The sequence below is a fragment of the Lissotriton helveticus genome, chromosome 11, assembly GCF_964261635.1.
Source record: "Lissotriton helveticus chromosome 11, aLisHel1.1, whole genome shotgun sequence".
Classification (NCBI taxonomy): Eukaryota; Metazoa; Chordata; class Amphibia; order Caudata; family Salamandridae; genus Lissotriton; species Lissotriton helveticus.
The window spans coordinates 893,612,742-893,631,314 of NC_136072.1; the positions used below are offsets into that span (position 1 = coordinate 893,612,742).

The 18,573-nt window shown below is 40.8% G+C and overlaps 1 protein-coding gene across 2 annotated transcripts in view; it reads left to right on the top strand.

Annotated features, from left to right (window-relative positions):
* MED13L (mediator complex subunit 13L) overlaps positions 1–18,573 on the top strand; it is a 916,648-nt gene that overhangs the window by 434,766 nt on the left and 463,309 nt on the right. The gene's annotated exons all lie outside the window — the stretch shown is intronic.

The window sequence follows — 18,573 nt, forward strand, 5'->3', positions numbered from 1 at the left end:
GCAAGAAAACCAAGCAGAAGAAAATGCTACACAGAGAAATGGAACAGGTACACCTACTGGTGCACAGATAACAGAAAGAAGGTAACCATAACAGACCAGAAGACTGAACTAACATAACTCACACACCTGTTGAACAGTAGCTTGACCTACCTCAAAGTACACCTAGTCGCATTAGTAGTTTATATCAGAGGCATACCAGGAAACGCCTCTTCACACTTCCAGTAGTTAAGATTCCTGGAAGATAAAAAAAAAAGGGTGGCACCACCCAGAGGGATACCAGCCCCTATGTGGAGCTTAAACATAATAGAAGCACAATTGATAACAGAGCCTTTTGAGCCTATGCACAAGTTAGAGCTAATGTTTCTAACCCCGAATCCCTTTCTAATAGTGATCACATCACTACGCAGAGTCAACGAGCTACAAGCACCGACAATACAGGAACCATACCTGCAAATCGATACGGATTGGTTCTCAGAACAAATCCACAGTTCCTACCAAAGGTTGTTCCACTATTCCACATCAACCAAAGCATACAACTGCCAGCATTCTTAAAAAAACCAAAGACACCAGTAGAAAGAGCCCTCCACACACTGAACATGTGGAGGGCACTAATATACTGTGTACAAGAAAAGGGTTTTTGCAAAAGAAACCATTTTTTAATCGTATTTGATAGGGCAAGCAAAGGATCACCAGTGACCAAGGGAACAATTGTACAATGGATAGTGGAGACTATCAAAACCTTCTACACCAGAGCGGGAAAGACATTACCGGTGCGTCCTACAGCACACTGAATCAGGGATAAGGGTGCACGTTTGCATTCCTAGCAATCGTACCCATTCACGAAATCTGCATGGCAGCAACCTGGTCATCACCTCATACCTTCAAATAACACCACTGTGTAGATTTTCAAATTAACAGGGAGGCGCAGGTGGGGCAGAAGCTACTACAACACCTGTTTGCCAACACATCCACATTTTAACCCAATTAACCCAGAGTACAGGATGCTGCTATATAATCTAATGTGAATCTAGAAAAGGATTCATGCTGTAGAACTTAACGGTTACTTACCAGTAGGAGTAGTTTTGCAGTTTGAATAATTTTTGGGATTCTCATGCGACCCACCCTCCTCCCCAGAAATGTAAGATGAAGCAAACCAGTGGGAAGAAAGAACAATATTGGGAGAAGAAAAAAAAAGAATCTGACGATGGCGACCATGCTTAGAAACTTCTGGGGCGCTGTCACACAAAGAATGGACTTACCACCAAATGGTGGTCTTACACTCTCAAAAAGGAAAATTCCAGACCCAACCACTAGAGGATGGAATAATGCATAGCATGTGAACCCAGACATTTCTTCAAGCTGCAAAACTACTCTTGCAGGAAAGTAACCACGTTATGTTCTTGTTAAATACTGTTAATATCTTGTTAACTGACATCTCTTTCAGCATGTAGACATTCACAATATGTGCATATGCTCTGTATTTTCTACTTCTGTGTCCCTCAACTGATAAGGATGTCTCCTTCTGTCCAACCCACCCAATCCAGTTGAGGCTGAATTATGCAAATTCAATCCACCTACCAGCCCAAACAGCTCCACTGGCTTGAGCAAATTCAAAGTATGGCTGCCCCTACAGTCACAGGCACTGCCAGAAGATTGTTCATTACTCCTTTGCAAAGGTCCGTGACTGCCAGTTCATTTAAGAGTCCCATTTAAGGCCATGACAGTTGATCATACGTCTTTACCAATATTCTATGACTCCATCACCCTCCCCACATTCCAAGGTTCGCCAATTGTTGCTTCATGGAATCTTCAGAGTACACACGGTTACCTTTAGAGACCATGTCTTTTCAGTTGCAACTGCTAGAAATTAGCATAACCTTCCTCTATTTATACTCTCCGAACAAAATTTGTTTAACTTTAAGCAATTGTTGAAACTTGACTTTATAACCTGTCACTTTCCTTCTTCTGTCTTCGTAGAGCTTACACTCTTGGTGTATGTCTTGTTAGATTTTTCGAACTATTGCTTTATAAATAACATTGACATAACAATTAGTGGTCTTACAATGTAACATTAGAGCAGCGGTTCTTAACATTTTGGGTTCTGTGGATCCCTACTTCATCATTACTGTAATCTGAGGACCTCTACTGACTCACTAATGAAAACTAGGACAATGGCCTAAGCCTTTTTTGACGATCTGAACTGCAAAGCTGTACACAAATATTACAGAAACAAGCATTCATCAAACAAATAAACCAATGATTAAGTATTCAATTTAATTCCGAAAACAAATATAAACAAATCAACTTTTTAAAGGGAATGTTGGTGCTTTTCTAAAATCAGTTGAATCACACATTGTAAAATATACTGTTTGATGCACTTGAACTGCTATCACTAATCAATCTGAGGATTTATATGTTGGTGGTTTGTATACACTGTTGCAACTGCGACAGAGTATACAGACTGCCAACATAATGTTCCGCCCACCAAATTGATATGCATGCAGACTTTCGGTTTGACTACAGCGGGGACTACTCCATCACCGCCATAGCCAACCCTCTCTGATGGACCACTTTGATGTTGGTTCCTGCCAGTGCATTATAAATGACTGCCTGCGTGGTCATTTATGAATTTTGGGGCTGGTCTTTCAGCCATGGGGGTGGATTTATTTACTCCATCCCTGTGGCGGAACGAAGGGCCGTCCGGCAAAATATAAATCGAGCCCTTCATTTTTAGCCCCCAATTTGAAATCCCTTCAAATTTATAGAACATTTTAAAATGACCACATTTACATTTTGCTTCTTCATTTATATACACTTAATTTTTATTTATTTTTCTAAGCAAGTTTCAGACCCCTGAGTAGGCTTCGCGGACCCCCAGGAGTTGCCGGGCCACAGTTTAGGAACAACTTCATTAAAGATTTGACCCATGAACCATTTTCTGGATTTAGAAACACTGGGTCAGTGATAAGGTATTACTTTTTCAGTGTCCTGAACTGGAGACTCATTGCAGCAATCCCAGTCCCCTTATTTAAATCTCTGCTAAAGATTGAGGACTGTGGGGAGATGGCTCCCAACGTGTCATGGAGTTGGTGTGTTGGTTCTACCTCGGTTTCCCATTCCTACCAATTACTATGCTCTTCGAAAGTGTACAAGAACTTTAAATAAATTTGTGTGAATCACAAACTTTGGAACACTGAAATTTGAATAGCCAAAAGACACTGACCCATACATGTGTTCCTCCTCCCTATTCTCCTTTTCTACCCATTAATGTCTGTCGTGCAGGGATTTACTAAAATTGTATCTGGCGTTTAGCTTTAGAAGTGACTACATGCAAAACATTCATCTTTATGGAGTGCTGGGAATCTGAAAAATAATTGCTGTACTTTATTATGTAAACTGACACAAAATCAAATCAAAACACTTTATCTTTAAGCCTCTGACAATGTGTAGCTTGTCTGTACACAAACTCATATCTCAAGCGTGCCTCCAAAATATTGGCTGTCACAACTATTTCATAATTGTTTCTTGGCACACGGTGTTGGCTTTTATCAATCATGCAAAAAAATGTTTTTTTTTTTAGTGCAGTAACACGAACCTACTTGTTCCTGAAACCGTTCTTCTTGGGATTAAATGCGATGCTATAGGAATCCGTAGAATTTGAAAATGTGGCTAACTACACTTAGCCTATTGTCATAGTCCATGTGAAGTGTGTGAACTTGTTGCTAAGGACGTATTCTATGCTGCAAAACCGCCCAGCTTCTCATTTAGAGTGAAAAGCTCAAATTAATTTTGTGAATGTCTCAGCCGTTTCTTGTCAGTGCTAATTAAAAAAATAAATAAAACGCACACACCACCGTGTTGCTGTCATGCTCTCACCCACTCTAATTCTTTCCCAGCTTGGCAATGCCTCTCGCGCTAACCCCAGTCATGTGCAGCCCGCACCAGTGGGCAGACGTTTGGTCCCAATACTAAACCCATTTTTTCACTAGCAAATTCAGATTTTACAAGGTGATCGATGCCCTTCTAGCTGTGATTGATGAATAGCATCGCCCCCACGTGGATTTGTTTAAAGGGAGAATGCATTGTTTGCCTTGCATGTGCCCTTCCACTGCCGGATTTCACTCCGTATGCCTGTTTTATGCCTCGCACGCAACTCACTTTATCTTTAAAATATTATTAAATTTTGTGAAATAAAAAATGGCATGAGAATAGTTCGTGGCTGTAATTGCCTACATTTTGTTGGCGCTGCCAAGAACTGTAGAGTGGGATCTCATTTAAGAGAGAGGAGGTTTGTGGGGATTCGAGGAAGGCGGATCATATGGCTCAGTTGTCTTCATCGATTGTTTACTCTCAACAATCGCGTTATTAAGTACTGCTTGGGGAAAAGCAGATGCTTCTTTTTGTCCTACAGCACAACAAATCAAAAGCCGAATAGCATAAATCGAGGGCGCCCCCCAGTTAGCTGTTTTGTCTTATTTTGGTTTCAAGATTAATTTTGTTGTTTTTAATTTAATCCTGTTATAAAACATGAGCGTTGTAATCTAGTTTACCACACCACTTTCTGCCCCGGTGACTCAAAGGGCTTCCTTGTGACTAAGCCCTTTTAAGGTCTGGGTGTAGGGAGCTTTATACTTTTCATAGTGTATTGCACACCCAACAAGGGCTTGATGCAAATGGCTGCAGGTGAGTTGTCCTGGGCTTCCTGTTGGTCATCATACTTGACTTACAGACATCATGGCTGACCTTATTAGAATGTGTTTCACAGCAGACTGTGCTTTTCTTAGCGTTTCATTAGGGCAGCAGTAAGTCTATTAGTAGTTTAATGCTACTTGGTCTGGTGTATTATGCGTTAATCATAGGCTCATCAGTTTATCATGATGCATTCTGGGGAGACACACCTACTTTATTCATCTTGGGACAATTTTAGAACTGGGGATCTCTAATTGGCAGAGGTAGATGCCTTTTTCCAAGTAGGTCCCTTGCTTCTAGTCAGGGTAAGGGAGATGCACAATTTGAATAACCCCTGCTCACCCTCTGCTGACCCCCTTGGTAGCTTGGCACGAGCAGACAGGCTTATCCCAGAGGCAACGTGTAAAGTATAAAAGTATATGTACTCAAAACACAGTAATACAGTGATAACACCACAAATGAACACCACACCAGTTTAGAAAAAGAAAGCATCTTTATCTAAACTCAAGATCAAAACAATAAAAATCCAACATACATGTTGTAAAATAGCACTTAAAAGTTCTTTCAAAAATAAAGCTTGTGGAAAACAAAACGCTCCAACTGGGGCTATTACGACGTTGTGACAGCAATAAATCCAAAATGCGGCGCAGACCGTGAGGTGCACGGTGTCTGGCATGGAGTCGCAAGGACCCCCCAAACAAACAGTAGCTTTGAAAACGAAGTGTGTGAAGATGCACAGCGTCGTGGAGGTGATACGTCAGTGCCGAGGTCGAGACCGGCGCCCTACCTGCCACAGGGGAGGCGAAGCATCGTGTCCGCGAGAAGGCGACATGTCGAATCCAGGACAGGGGAAGTCTGTTGTGTTGGTGGTGAGGCGTCCGTTCTGGCGAGGTGATGCAAAGTCGTTGAGTGTGTGGAGTTACTCTAGGCGGTTATCGGTACCGTGATAACAGGATGCAGGCGTTGACGGAGTTGATGTGAGCGCTGACGTCGGGAATGCCGATAACTGCAGACGTTGAAGCTGCGGTGCAGGTCAGGCAGTGTGCCGTGCAATTCACGAGCTGTTCCCCAGGTCTTGTTTCAGGTTGCGGCGTCACGGAGGCTTCGCGGACAGCATCGGAGATTGCTTTTCTTGCTTCTTTTAGGTTGCTTCCAGTTCCCAACAGCAGGAAGAACCTCCAGAGGCGCAAAACTGGAACGGGCACCTCCTGGCAGGTCATAACTTTCAGCAGTAGAGTTTAGGGGAGCTGGGGATGTACTCTGGGTCCCTGAGACTACAGAACAGGTGGCCAGCACACACAAGCCCTTGGAGATTCTTCTTCAAGCAGGTTTCTCAGCAAAGTTCCAGGCTTTGTCTTTTCCTTGGCAGTAGCAGCAACTGAAGGCCAACCCCACACAGCAAAGGGACAGTACTCCTCTTCACAACTGTTCAAGTCTTCTCCTTGGTAAAGGTTCCTCTTTAGTCCAGAAGTGATCTATAGTTCTGGGATTTAAGGCCCACTACTTGTACCCCATTTTGTCTTTGTTTGTCTTGTGCCAGGGTCTCTGAGCCCAGTCCAAACCTATCTTCACTGGTGCAGTATGACCACAGGGGGTGGAGACAGCATTGTGCAAGGGAGACAGACCCTATCCAGGTGCATGATAAACCCCTCCCACTACTCTAAATGCAGCTAAGGTCTATTCATCTCAGCTCTGAATCACCCAGAAAAGGCCAGTTACACCTCACCCCCCAGTGGCTGTCTACAGTGACAGCCCCTGTCCCTACAAAACCAGAAAGTCAATCCACAAACAGGTAGAGACACACAGAATCGTTAAACAAGAACATGCCAACATGCCTACTTCATTAAAGTGGCATTTTCAAACACACAATTTAAAAACCATCTTTACTAAAAGATGTTATGAAATTCTGAGTTCAGAGAGCCTAAACTTAATTTCTGTATCTTGTCCTAATGGTAAGTTATACCTGTAAGATGTTACAAAGTATCTCCCATGCTATCCTAAGGGACATATATAATTTCAACAGTGAAAAATAACATTGGCAGTATTTTACTACCAGGACAGGTCTCTCACGCACAAGCACATGCCCTACCTTTACCTTGAGCCTACCTGAGGGGTGTCTTACATGTAAGAAAGCGGTAGGTTGGTGCCTGGCAAGTGGGTGCCCCTGACACACTGATCAGCACATTAACACAACTCGCCACACCATAGCAAAACGAACCCCGCCTATAGCTGTGCATCACAAATTTAACTGTACCCTAGAGCCACTTACTCACCATGGTTTATTTTACGTATGCTAGTCCTTCAAAATGCATGCTGGGTGAACTGCACTGCTTCCTAGTCGCGCAAACCCACGATGTTGAAGCTTATTGTCACTAGTCGACCTGCTGATTGCACTCTAGGAAAGCTGACACCCTATACTGCACCCTAGTGACACCAAAGCAACCACATTGTATCATACGTTGCCATCACATCACACTACTCTTGATTCTGGGTGCACCAACTAGCCATCAAGCAGTACCCAGCAATCCCCCCCTCGCTCACCGCCTCCTCCACCTCCACCACCACCAGGGACACTAGCTTAGTACTCTGCATGCAATCCCCTTGCACCAACCCACCACACACAACTACACAAATTTAATTACAATACACTGCTGAGGGACTGACCTCGAATCACTTAGCTCTCACACTGTCCTGCATCCTAGGGACAGTACTAACCACACGACATCCTAGTGATACTAATCAACCATACTGCAGTGCTCACTAGTGGTTCTAACTCCGCACTCATGGTTAGCCCAAATGGATACTAACCACACACAGTCCAACAATTTCTAGGTAATACTAAAATACCCCACTGTTCCCAGGAGTACTAACCACATTTTATCCTAAGGACAGAGATTCACCACATTCAACTGCAACTTAGGTGCACTAATCCGCCATACTGCATCATGGAGACACTAACAGCTACTTATCCCAGGGATACCAATCCATCACACTGCTCTGCATAGTATAATCACTAAGCTCTTACATCCCATCCAAGGACACTAATCTTCCACACTATGTAACAGACTTATCTCACTTGTGATTCTGCACCACATCCAAAGGGCAACAACCCACCACACCGCACAGCTGCTTACTAATACTGAGCTCTCCATCTCAATGGTAATGTGTACTGTCTGAATCAAACTATCTAAACATGCTGATGCATATTTCCATCAGACATTCTGAATTTAAAGCTTGCTGCCTCTCTAAAGCAGAGGCCATTTGATATTGAAAGATATTACGTTGTGGCGGATAAGAATCCACAGAACCATGCCGTCTAACCCTTTCCTGCCAGACTGTGAACATACAGCCTATGCCTGGTGGTAATCATTTATACTCGTTTATGCAGTAATGTCGGTCTTTCAGATCCTTTTGAAAAGGGTTCTCTTTTTGCACTAGGTAGCTGAATGGAATTGAGGCCGAGCCTAAATGGCTATGGGAAGCTATGGGGCATGAGAGGGCTATTTAAAAAATCTTAACATATTAGAGGCATATAAGTGAATGATTCTCTATCACCTATTAATCCCTCCTTATATGATCGATTCTAAGTTGACTTTAATAAAGATTTCTGCATTTACTTACTGAAGGCCATCTGTTAAGGCGCCCACTGTCTCATGAGGCTGACGACAGGCATAATACTGAGATAAAACAAGGAAGTCAAAACAGCCAGAGGGCTTTTTACAGACATCATTTCAGATTGAAAATCGGCACTACTGTCACTTGCCACTGCCTTGTAGCAATAATATGTATACACCATGCATATTTTTTTTTAAGTATTTTGTTATTTAACCAGGTTTGCTTTTGGCTTCTCTAATTAAAATAAATGTTGATCTGTGCATAAAAGTATTAGATGTATTAGCAAAAAATATATAATGCTTCTCCTTACCCTTTTCTCGCATTCACACTTCACGTATGTTTTACAAAAGAAACTTGTTTTTGCCTTTTCTGGGCTTGGTGGGTAGGATACTCTCATTCAACAATCTTGAAATAAACATAAATTTTGGGTATAAGAAAAATAGATTAACCAAATAGTCTTGGGTCCTGATTGCTTGACCCAGCTCTAGTAATTCAGTGGTTCAATCCTTGACCACTTTCGTTTTGGCCAACATTAACGAACACTATAGGTGCCATTTACTTTAAAGTATGTGCTGTAAAACTCATGGCTGTTTTCTCCTGGTTAGTCTGGAAATTGAAGAGCCTGCCAGATGACCAATTTGTTGTTTACTCTTCAGTGGTCCTTGCGGTACTTAACAATGATTTTGAGAGTAGTTCATAGATTTGATCTTCACAAAACCAATACGATTTGACTCACTACTCTGGGCTGAAATGCTCTGGACTATTGGCTACTGCTATGCGGTGTATTGATTCTTGTAGGTTTTTAATGCAGCCATGTTGGAAGCATTCCATGTGCATCACTCTTGATACCTTTTCTAGAATGGATGACCCATTTCTCAAACCCAAGCTATTTAATTCTTTGGCTGAATGAGGAAGGGGACCAGTGACAGCAATAGGGGGCCACAGCCTGCTAAAGTCGCGTGCAGTTTTCTTGTATTTACTGTAGATGCTACTTTATCCTTTTGTCACCCTCCCTTCAACTCTTTATGGTACTTTTTCTGTCTGATGCAATAAATCTTTTTTCACTATCTCAGTTGAATAAATGTGAAATCGTATCATAGAGGCAATATTTTGTAATGTAAAAGAATTTATCAGATCATTCTTGAGCCTTTAAATTGCTGGGATATTTCTTTGGTCACAGCCTAAAGTTGTACATTCTGCTGTCTCCCACTCTGGGATGTGTAGTCGTTTCAATTTATGTAAGACAGTCATACCATCTCCGACCTTATTTCTTTTATTTTAAGTGCTTAGTTATGCAATCATTTTGCTGAATTATACCTACTATGGTTCCAGTATCTCACCTTTAGGCAGATTTGTAAGTAGAAACTTGTATTTGTCTTTACCATGATATGATTGTTTTAGAATTCTACTTGTGAGAAGGCTGTGAGGCTGAACAAATAACCATTTATTATTTGTGCTGCTACATCCTTTTCTGTATTAAGCACAGCATTTTTCCTTGTTGGGGGAAATACATAGGCGAGGCCATTGGGAAGTATACATTTGAAGATGGGAAGTATCGATAGTTTCTTGTTTGACCTTGGAACTGGGTTTACGTTTTGGTTAGTTTTTTAAATTTAACAGCATGTTTGTGGAAAACGCTGAGTCTTTTGCTTCATTGGGCTTTTCACACCTCTGGTCTGGACTAAGAGAGGGTAGTTTGTGGTGTTTGACTCTTTAGGGCTGTGCTGTTTTACTATGAATCGGCCTTTAACAGCTCCTAAATGTTTGTCGTTTTTTCTTGTTATGTAGATCCACCAAATATCTTAATATGTATTAGGGAGTATACCAGGAGCATGAGCTGCAATTTCAACTTTTATGATTACTTACTCACTATTAGATGGTGACTGAATCCACTAGTAGATGCTTTTATCACATCGACAGAACTTGATTGTGATGTTTTGGTTTTCAGTCCTATTATTTGCTAGTTGCTCATTTTTGGAACTAGTGGCAGCATGAAATATTTAGAATATGATGTCCACATTTTGGAAACTAGATTTTCCACAATTTCCGTTATGCTTTTGCCCAGTCTTGCCTGGATTCTTTGTTCACTTGATTGTTAAACTGTAGTGAAAAAGTCCATCTCACTTATGCGGGACAGGCTGTAAAAGACAACATGGGTCCAGCTTCATTTCCCTGTTTAGTGAAGCCTTTTTAGGACGATCCTACCAGACAATGCGCAGAAGCCTGTTTGCAAAATAAATTGCGAGATTCCCAAGTATATACAGGGGCTACTGTCCATTACTTACTATTGGCTGGATCTACATTGCTATTTTGCCCGTTGTTTCTCTCCCCCACCTCCACTTATGTTGCTTCCAGCCGCATCCTCCTGTCTTTGTTGCTTTTCCCAACCCTCATTTCTCCTTTCCATCCACACCACTGTTTCTCCTTCCCACCTACCTCCTCGGTTTCTCCCTCCATCTGCCTACTCCTGGTTTTTCCCTTCCATCTGTGCATGTGTTGCTTCTCCCACACACACCCTCAGTGTTGCTCCCCTATCCATATGTAAAAAAGAAAAAAATGCTTTTATTTATTTTTTCTTTGTTTCAGATCCAGCTTGAATCTGCAAATAAAAAATAAAAAAGCAGCAGAGTAATTTTGCAGGCACATGCATGTGTGGTGCTCGCTCGCGCCTACAAAATTACATGACCGGCCGTGTCATAGTTTTATTTATTTTTATTGTTTTGCCACGGTGCACAGCATTTGGTATCCTGTACAGAATGGCTAGAACCAATATAAAAGAACAGTTCCCTTGAATAAGGTCATTCACATAAACATCATATTAAAGAAATAACAGTAACTCTAACAACTGGATAATGGTTAAAAAAAATGTGGGGAATTTTATTGTATTCAAAATGGTTAAAAAAAGCAGAAAACAAGATTGACTGCTAGACACAAATTAAAACATGATAAAAATAACAATCCGTTTCAATATTGACCAGCAATATTGCTGAAAGACAGAAACAACAGTGAGACATACAAATTATGCAATACACGGTATGTGTTCTAATGTTCTTTTTTGAAACAACGGTGTTGTGCAGATTGAATATTATTCTGTCAACAGCGATGTATGAACCATGAATCACACTTTACTGGGGCGTCGACGCATTTCGGTGGTTGTTTGCAATTTTATCCACCTTTATCAAGACAAAGATTCTATTTCTGTCGTACTTTAAAAGTTCTCCTAAAGGATAGATACACAGTGAAATTAATAACATGGCAGTAGACTCGTTATTGGTTTAAGCTACTTAACGTTTTCATACAGACTATGTTGTTCACATGGGTGGTTCAATCAATACATTGTATCACTAGGTGTATATTTCATGACAACATAAGGGGGCTACACAATCATGTCATAATATATTTTCCAACTTTAACATGAGCTTTTCACATGAAGGATCTTTCTTTTATACTGGTTCTGTGGACAGACTGCAGGTTTAAGAAAAGGCCCAGGGATCTTGTATACTAGGGGCTGTGGGAGTATAAAAAGTTACCCATTATTTATTCCACGATTATTCATGTTACCCTATATCTAGGCAGGACTGTATGGAAGTTAGAACTACTAATTTGACCAGCCTAACAAATGGGGGACATGTACGGAATACCCTTTGTTTCCTTAGAAGAATTACCTAAGCTCATTGTTTAAAAATAGTTCTCGCCTCTGTTTATATCAACGGTAAAAAGAGAAGATTTTCATATACCAAAGGTGCATAAACGTATAAATTTTACCTCTATAATGTGGATGATGGTGTAGAGTATTAGTACGGTCATCCACTGTAAGGGCGTTCTTGCTTAGGCTGTGGTTTATTCATAAAGGATTTTCAGGCATTGATTTTTGTTAAGAGCCCTAATAAGAGGATACACATAATGGTATTCACGAATAAGGAACAGATTACCTTGTTACTATATCGTGGCTATAAATTATTTTGCTTATGCTTCAATAATTCTATTTGGCTTTTTTAGTATTTTTTACCTTGTCTTGGGTTTGTTTGTAGCTTGTAGCAAAGTTGATCAAATTTGGTATCAGATAGCGATCCTTCTGCCTTCATTAAAAGCGACTACTGTTCTAGTGAAGATATTGAGTCAGCCTGCAATTCAATGCCATATGGTCAATATATTATTTCCTACACTGTATGCTATTCAGTTTATCTGGTTTGTGCTTTGATATACCTCTATACCTGTTATGTAAATAAACAAGGTGATGCCCGACTTCTTTGAAGTACAACGCTTTATATTCTGGCGCGTTGAATGTGACCAGAGGCGCCTAAGTCTTGCCACAGGGACGAGAGTAATGAATCCCTGTAAAGTATGGGACAAGAAAATAAAAGAAAAAAGGAAAATTATTTAATAAATATCCTAGGGGGTCTTAAAGTCTAAGATTCGAGGTGCCGAGGTGTTGTCTGGCTGGAAAGCTTACCTCACCGTCTACTGTCGGCTGCACGCTTCTCTGGTCGTTTCCATTAGATCTAACCCAGATAGCGATTCGCCGTAGTTATACCGTCAGAGCTCACCCGTCATTGGTTCTTATAATCAGCCAATGGGAGCTTAGGGTAAAAAGCTCTGCAATTTACATAACCTGGCTCGAGATTCCTCTTTCTAATTGGTTTAGCGCGATTGTAGTTCTAAATAGCATAAATTTACATATAGCGTGACTAGAGATGAGTCTTTCTGATTGGGAGAGCGCGATAGTGATTCTAAATAACCGCTAAAACATGCGAATCGTTACGCAGCGTAAATACGCTCGTTATTATGTCAAAATTCAAGATCCTCTCATGGAAAGTTACCACAAAGGACATTGTTATGACCAGATTTGATTTTTTATTTTTTATGCGGTTATATGAGAAATAGAGCTACATTTTCTCAAAGTCTCTGGAATACCATATTAAGGGGCCCTGACGAGTTGAGCAAAATGTATCTTAATGTGTGCTCAATGGTCTAATACGGGGCAGATGAAAGACTTTATCTGGAAACATTGGGGACCTACTCCTAGAGCACTAATCAAAGGTTACATTTGTGGGATAAACCAATATGTAAGTGATTAGGTAGAATATTCAACAACTAAGAGGTAGTATATATTACATATTCTGAATATTAGAGGGAGTCTAAAGACAGAAATGATTAGAAGGAGAAGTGTCATAGTTTTATTTATTTTTATTGTTTTGCCACGGTGCACAGCATTGGGTATCCTGTACAGAATGGCTAGAAACCAGTGGCAAAGCCAATAGGTCTCAAAAGCAAGACACATTGGCTAGGTCAATTCTGATTCCCTTAGTCATTGACTGCGTTTGGAGGCTACTGCATGCATCTTATTTAGCAGGTAAGAATAATTAGTGGGATAGACACTGACAGATTTGTTATGGCCTTGTAGTGGCAATGCTGTCCGAGTGGTTCAGAAAAGGTGTACATCTGCCTTACAATATCAGCAGATTGTAACGCCAAAGTTATGGGATCCTCTGCTGGCTCAACAGCTGGCCAATATGTGACCTGTATGCTGAAAAGTTTCTTCTGTCCTTATGATACGTTTTGAATGAATGGTCATGATGGTGTGGCCATCTGGCATTTCCCGTGGGTGGTTCACTTTTTGACACAGTTTGATTAAAGCTCTCAGACAAATCACAGTGGGAATCTGCTTCTTGGAATCAAAGGCTGAAAGCACCATGACTTGTCCTCTTTTGGCAACCGTCACAGTCCTGCAACACTAAGGTTTCAGACTCTGACTTTCTCATTTCAATACTTTCCCCTTCTTACAACTTGATCCATCCAAGGCTGGGTAGAAGTTAAGATGATTGCAAATGCTACAGAGCTTGCGAAAGCATGGGTGGCCCCCAGCACTGCGGGGCATAAGCAGCAACCCACAAACACGCACACTACAAATGTATTGCTTCTGGAAGTCATCCCTCCATCTAATGTGATTATCCGACTGCCACAGATGAACTAAGTGTCCCTGTCTGCAAGTGAATGAAATGTCAGAGAAAGTTCGCATAGAGGTCTGGAAAGGCAGCTTTTGTTGACAGAACTTTGGAAAGTAACTGAGAGTGGACTCGGGTGACTTGAGTCTTCTTCAGGATCCTTTTGCAGTTGCAAGGTAGTGCAGCTACCCATCCAGCCTTTGTGATTACTTTTCTAATAACTACTTCACATGTTCCTACATTAGTAATCCTTTCTGAAGGAGTTCCTCCTCTCCGGTCGTTCTGTTAATCTAGCAGCGCCTGAAGGAGTTAATTTTCTCTAAAGTTAATCGCCAAATCCCTAGTTCCTTGTGATGACTTCACCTAAAGCAGTATTTTCAGTGACCAATGCGCAAACTCATCTGTGTGCTGGATAATGGATTTCATTCACATTGAAGCCTGAAGAGCTTCTGAAACCGCATAGGGTTTGAGGATTGTTTTTGATGTCTATGCATTCATTTTCAGCTGTTGTTGCTTTCCGCGTATTAAAAGAAAATATGTACTCGCCTAGAGCAAACATTCGTTCTTTGAAAGCACTTTCACTTTGTAGCTTCTCGTATGCTGGTGGCTCTTTACAGCTTAAAGCCTTCCTGCTCTGGGTTGTGTTAAGAGCTTTAGCACCATCTAATTATCATTGACAATCAGTTCATATGTTGAGAGTCAAGCATGCCTTCTCACATTTGCTTTATCCTGAAAAGGTGCGAAGAGAATATTGTACAGATCCTCCTCGTGTGTTGGCGTTTTAAGGGCGCACAGAGACGGGAGCATATCAACCATAAACAATTTCAGAAGATCCCTGGTAGGCCCTGTTGGTAGAACTCCTGCAAAAATACTTAATTTAAATGCAGAGTTTCAAATGCTTGCTTATCTGAGGATGTTCCATGTATGTGTTAGTGGTTCCGACTGCTTTGGTTTCACCTACTGGTCAGCCCAATTAACTATATACAGTCTAAATTTGCAAAACCTCTTGATCTGAGGGTATGGGTATCAGATTTGTTTCCTTGTACCGGTCTCGAAGTGCACGATCAAAAGGGTCTTGCTGTCAGAACTTTAGTCATTAAAGAGGGGCCGAATGCCAAGCCTTTATTCTCAAGCTCCACATCTTATAAATTCTTGGTCACTTGGAGCGTTCAGCTGTGTTAGTTAGCAGAGCAATAACCACTGGTTTAAGGTTTTCCTACTGACTAGCAATATAAGGGAGATGTATCTTTGGCCACCACAACACCCACTCCAATTCATTTAATGTGTGGTCAGATGTTTTGTAATATCCTGTTTGTAGTAATAAGAATTTTAATAAATGTATGCCAATGCAGAGACTGACAGTGCGTCTTTCTGTGGCTTCCATTTAAATGTGTACAGCCACCCGGTATAGCCTCAGCCTCAATTGTTGATCCAGGCTGTAGTGCAAGGAAGTTACCTGTGAAAAAGCTAATGTCTATATTGAATGGTGAAGGTATCGCCCAAAATCTGACCATTGGTAGAAAGGCACAGTTCGAAGAGCTCAGTTATTGGATCATTTTGCTTCAGAAGAGTCAACATTTCGAATAGTCATTCATTGTCTTAAGCCTCTGTCAAGTCTTCATGGCTGACGTTGAACTGTAATATTGGCAGATAGACTGTTCTTGAGCACGATGATGTTGTGTAGAACGTCAGAACAGCGTATTTATAACCTGTGGTGCCCGTGCTCTCGGGGTCCTCAGCACCAATTCAGGAGGTCCAAGACCCATATGACCTCTAACCATTATTTTCTGTTAATAATCATAAGCACTTTTGAGCGCCATAACTTTATTGATGCAGTTCTTTATATGAGGATAATTGTTTCATCAAGTAACAGTAATGCTTATTTGAAGTCTACTGTGTTGCACATGTCAGACACATTGGGGGAGGCATTAATAAAAGCAAGAAACATTTTAAAAGAATCGTAAGCATTTAAAAAATGTTTATAGTCCGAAGCGGATTGCTAGAACAGAGCATGTGTCAATTTGCACTGTGACTGTCCTCTTTCAAAAATGGTTCGACCTGAACTAGCAAACAACTTCAGAATAAAATACTTTTGAATTACCTAAGGTTTTCTAGAAATTCATACACATCTACACACTTTACTAGCCGGTGTACTATCTGGTCAGTGACCCATGCATGTATACGACGATACAGATTGCCCAAAATGCCCATCCAGGCTGCGGGTTCTCCCATCTGCCGTTTTACATGATAGGCACTTCCAGATTTGAAGTACCTTCACTGTTTGCTTAAAAGTGAAGTTATGCACCCTTTCTAAATCAAAGCCGCAATACTTCTACAGGCAGAGTACCAAGTATGCAGCATGGCCTCTGGCCTAATGAGCACTTTGATTTGTAGCATTTATGCAATTGCGGTCTTTGTCATCTTTGACCCTTGTGTCCAATGTCGATCTTGTCGTTCGCTCGGTCCTCCACCTCTACCGAGTGTTCTGATTCCACATGATTTCCTGTCGATTTGTGATTAATCTGGGGTTTACAATGGTATGTAGTCGTTCTCGTATGTACATATATAATTGCAAAGGAAAGTAGATGTGTTGAGTTCATATATCGTGTACTTATTTGTGTCTTTGTGTTGTTGTGAGGTTAATATTGTAGAAACGGTTTAGGGGCCCATTACTTCCATTTGTTTCAGTGAGGCCTGCAAAAGGTTGAGAATCACTGCTTTAGAGAATACTACATTGCAGTTGCTGGTGAACAGCGACTGTGACTCAGCCTCCTTACCCTTCAGGTTGAATTTCTAGCCTGCTGGGTAGTCATGAAATCACCTGAAGTGTAAGGTAAGAGATATTTGTGTTATTTTAATTATTTTGTTGATTAAATAGCTAGACTATCAAAAGCATACAATTGCCAGTTCTTCTTTTGCTAGTCAACAACTAAGCCTATGTTTACTTTGGTTTATGATCTGTGATAATGCCCCTACCGGGAGTGAGAGTGGTAGTGAGGTAGATGAATATTTGAACCTTTTGTTTAGACCTAGATCTTGTTATGGATTGGCCTTGAATTGATGCCTGTTGTTTTGTGGTATTTTTGCAAGACTCCAGAAACAAATGACAAAAGTGGCAATAGGCCCATTGAGCCTTCCTCTATTTCTGCTAAGTTGGAATCAGATACCCCCAATATGAGTGTGCTAGAAAATGACCCAGGATGTACCCCACCCCTGGAGGTAGTAATGCCGTGGGTGCCAGTAATTCCGCCTGTTTGAGGGCGGCTAAGGGGGGATAGCAACTCCCGTTACGTGCCTTTTTCTCCAGCTTTAGCCTGCTGTCCCTCAACTCTTGCTAAATAGTAGTTGGACGGAATTTTACCATTTCATCTTGCCCGACCATGTTATAACAACCGAGAACAGATAAATGTTTTGTGCATAAAGTGCCCGTGCCTTTTTCAAGAGAAGTTACAATTAAGCGTTAACTCTGAATTGTTCTTTAATTAGAATTCGCTTTGTAATTGGAGGAGAGATTCATTGTTCAAAAACTTTCTAGCATTGTACTAGCATTCCACTGCAGTGTCCTTTGTTTTGTTAAGTATGTTTTATTAACACATGTGAAATCAAAAAGACAAGTGATTCTGTTCTTTTCTTTTCTGAAAAGGAAAAACATATTCTTTTGTTGTTTAAATGCCTACAAGATGGATTCCATTTTTATTAAACGCCTAAAATTAATACTTGATATTGCTTTCAACATTTCCAAAGGTTTGTACAAAAGATTTTCATGTGAATTTTGCATCCAACTTGATCCACAAAAGAATTAACTTTTAGCCAACATTACCTTTTTAAAGTTATTTGATGTACATTAAGATGTTATACGTTTAGAACTCCCATGAATAGTCTATTTTCAAAAGCGTACTTATACACATATGCAGAGGATTATCTCTAGTCATTCAATTACCACACACTTTCCCGTCTGATTTTAAACATAAAGTGAGGCATGTGGCCGATAGTGACCGTGGAGTTGGAATTAGAGCTGTACATCCTACATACACCTTCCACTGTATCAAAAGTGATGAGAGTATTTTGTGTTCATTCCTCAAATAGCAAGTATTTGCTTCTCAGAGTCTGTGCCCAATATCGATACACAGCTTTATGTAATTGTTTCTCACCTTACTTGTAGATTTAAATATATCTGGGATGGAAGTATGTTTGTTTATAGGTACGTTTCAGTAAGAGGTCAAAAATGTAAGTATTTGGATCAGGAAGAAGTTCTGAATTCTTCTTCCTAAAGAAGCTTGTTTGGCTGTTTTAATTTCCAAGATGATCAACGTATAAAGGTACT